Here is a 3,320-nt window from a genome sequence, read left to right as displayed (position 1 = left end):
TCATTTGGTACAAGCAAGTACTAAACAACTGTCTGAAGGAGGTAGAAGATAACTTAATAAATATCATATTGATGGGTGTAAGGTGGAGTCTCAGAGCAGTTTTGATTTGCGTTGGGTGTCATCTCTTGAAGGGCTGCTCTTTTCTGAAGAGGAAACGGAGGGGGGTGGATCTGGGGAGAAGGGAAAGGAGACCCAGGAGTGGAGGGAGGGGAGCCTGTGGTTGGGATATATTGCTTGAGAAGTGAAGAGACCTGCATACCGTGGGGTGCTCCCCTCTGCACCCCAGGTTTGGCACAGACCAACCCAACCAATTTCCAAGCCCAAACCAAACACAAAGAGATCTTTTATTAAGCAAGGCAAAGAGACAAGGTGTCGGAAACTGAATCCAGCAGAAGTGGAAGCAAATAGCTTTGCAGGTGTTAATTTTAAGAGGGAAAAAGGAAAAGGCCTGTGTTAAAACGTTAGGACGTGCTGGTAAGTTCTGATTGGGTATCTTAATTAGGCTAGTCAAAATAACGAATTTTGATTCCTGGACCTTAGTGTTTTGATATTTGGACCTCGGTAATCAGTCTCAGCAATGAGTCCGTGGCCAAATAAGCAGATAGACGGATAGACGTTGGTGGCTAGCTTTAGGAATGGAATACAACAGTTTAGCAAGTGGGAGAAAAGCAGAAGGCAAAACCTACCTGTGCTGTGTTTGCCATGCTCGAGCCCGTGTTTGCCATGGTCCAGCCTGCTAGAGCCCTTCAAGAAGAATCTATTTCCAATTTTTTTAAAAAAAAGACTTGCTGATTTTACCATTTAGGTTGGCTGTGTTCTCTTGTGGATTTCAAGAAATCCACATTATTGTTTTGATCTTAATTGAGAAGAAGTTGTGCCTGCATTGGACAGTTGCAGACCAGACAAACTGAGATCACCTACCAGCCAGACAGGACCTAAAGAATGATACTGACAGGGCCACAATACTAAAATAAAAATTTACTGAAAGTTCTGTGAATATCTTAAGTAATAGTTTTTGGATTATAATAAAGAATGTCGTATTTACTTCCATAATTCATTTTGGAATACCATTTTGGGAATAAAGATCTGCATTCTTTTAAAAACATTTAAAAAATAAAGAAAAAACATATTGTCAAAAACAATTTAAAAAGAAAAGACATGGCAGCCTCTGCCTGCATCTCTTTGGAATGTTTACTGTTAGGATACTTCATTTAAGAATCCAGATCCATGCTGTGAGAAAAATGTAGTGTAGGTGTGCAGGGAGGGAGGGAGGGAGGGAGAGAGAGAGGGAGAGAGAGAGAGAGAGACAGAGAGAGAGACAGAGAGAGAGAGAGAGAGAGAGAGAACATCATCTGAAAAAAACAAAGTTAACCTGTAAGCCCCACTTGCTCAAGGACAGATAACTTCCTGGAATTTTGGCGGCTGTGGTTCTTGGAAAATAACAAGCCCCAAGTTTTCGATCCCTAAACAAATTTGTCTGCATCGGATGTACTTGACTGGATGTGGGTGGGGGTAAACAGGCAGGAAATACGTCGGGATGTATGCTTGCCCCTGATTGGACCTCAAGGAGAGGGGTGAGGCAGGGGGAGGGTCAGGTGGTTTTGCCTTTTTAAGCATCTGCAAAAGCTTGACTTGTGACCTTTTCCTGGGAACCCAGGGATTGGCCTGGCCAGAATCCATCACCGTGGCCAGTACTTAATTAAAGCTTGCTTCAAATTTGGCTCTAAATTGTGGAACTGGTTTTTCTCTCACAAATTTCAGGATTAACCCATCCTCTAGCCACATGAATGAACCAACAGTAAAAAATCAATAGCTTCAGCTCCAATATGAATTGTCTACCACCAAATAAAAGACATAAAGCAGAAGCCATTGTACACATAGAATCAATGCTAGGATGTGAATAGCAAATTGTTATTTTAGCCCAATAAACAACATACATTTTTTTTCTTTTCAGGGATATAAAATAAATATATTTGTCTTTGAAAATTAACATATATATATTATTGTATTGAAAACTTAATTCGGGTAAACAAAAGAACTTATTAAACTGGTGACTTATTAAGCTGTAGACATTTTTAAACCACACAAAAATTAAAATGTGTATATGTATGTTTATGTCTCAGTTATTTTTCTATTTAAGAGACGTTATAACCAAGGCAGGTAATAAAATTAAGTATTTAACTAGAGGCTTACGGTTTCAGAGGGTTAGTCCAGAACCATCATGGTAAAGACCCTGGCAGCAGGCAGGCAGGCATGACGCTGGAGCAGTAGCTGAGAGCTTACATCTGATCAACAAGGAAGAAGCAAACTAATTGGAAATGACCTGGTCTTTCAAAACTTTCCCAGTGACACACTTCCTCCAACAAGGCCACACCCCCTAATCCTTCCTAAACAGTCTGCCTTGGGAACCAAACTTTCAAATATATGACCCTATAGGGGCCATTTTCATTCAAGCCACCTGATTATGTTGTAAAAATATCTGAAGTTGATATCATAAGATCAGTCATTTCAACAGCAAAACAATTAGCAGTATAAATATCCAATAGAAATTCACTTCAAATGCTAGCATTAGGTCAGAATAAATATACAAGAAAATATTCAACAGAAGAGGACAAAGAAACTGAATTTAAAGGAATTATATAGAAAGAATTAGTACCCAGCCATAGGGCAGTGCAATATGAAATGGACAGGCTGACGCTTGACACTGAGCCTCCCTTGGAGAGCTAATAAAGAAAAAAAAAAAGACATGATACAAATTCAAGAGCTGGTAGACAAGAAATGACACAGAACATGAGTCTCTACCATGACCCGTGAATGTATATGAGGACATTTGATGAAAGAAGTCCTCTTTGGAGATGGGTTAGCCCAAATGACCAAAATAGTCTCAAGACATGAGAATTTTAAGGCAAGCACTCTAAAGGCTGGCCTAGGAACATCTTAAGGTGAATTTATCTAGCTCTTAAACAGCTTTAGCTTCTAAAGTGGATGCTGCCTGGTTTTTCTTTTTCTTTTTCTTCTTTCTTTCTTTCTTTTTTTAACCACTGACCCACATAACACTGATTTCCAAACTGAACAACACACCCATCCTGCCTGTATTGTGTGTTCTACCCCAACATGCTCCCTTATTTGAAAATTAGATCTTCCAATAACTGCAGTTCGGATAAAGCTACCAGACATAGTGGTTGGTATAGGCCTTAACCCCAGCACTTGGGAGGCAGAGGCAGACAGATCTCTCTGTGAGTTCAAGGCCATCCTGGTCTACATAGTGAGTTGCAGGACAGTCAATCACATAGTGAGACCCTGTCTCAACCCCCCCCCCC

The sequence above is a fragment of the Grammomys surdaster genome, unplaced genomic scaffold (assembly GCF_004785775.1).
Source record: "Grammomys surdaster isolate TR1022 unplaced genomic scaffold, NIH_TR_1.0 239, whole genome shotgun sequence".
NCBI classification, from domain to species: Eukaryota; Metazoa; Chordata; class Mammalia; order Rodentia; family Muridae; genus Grammomys; species Grammomys surdaster.
This window is presented reverse-complemented; position numbering follows the sequence as displayed.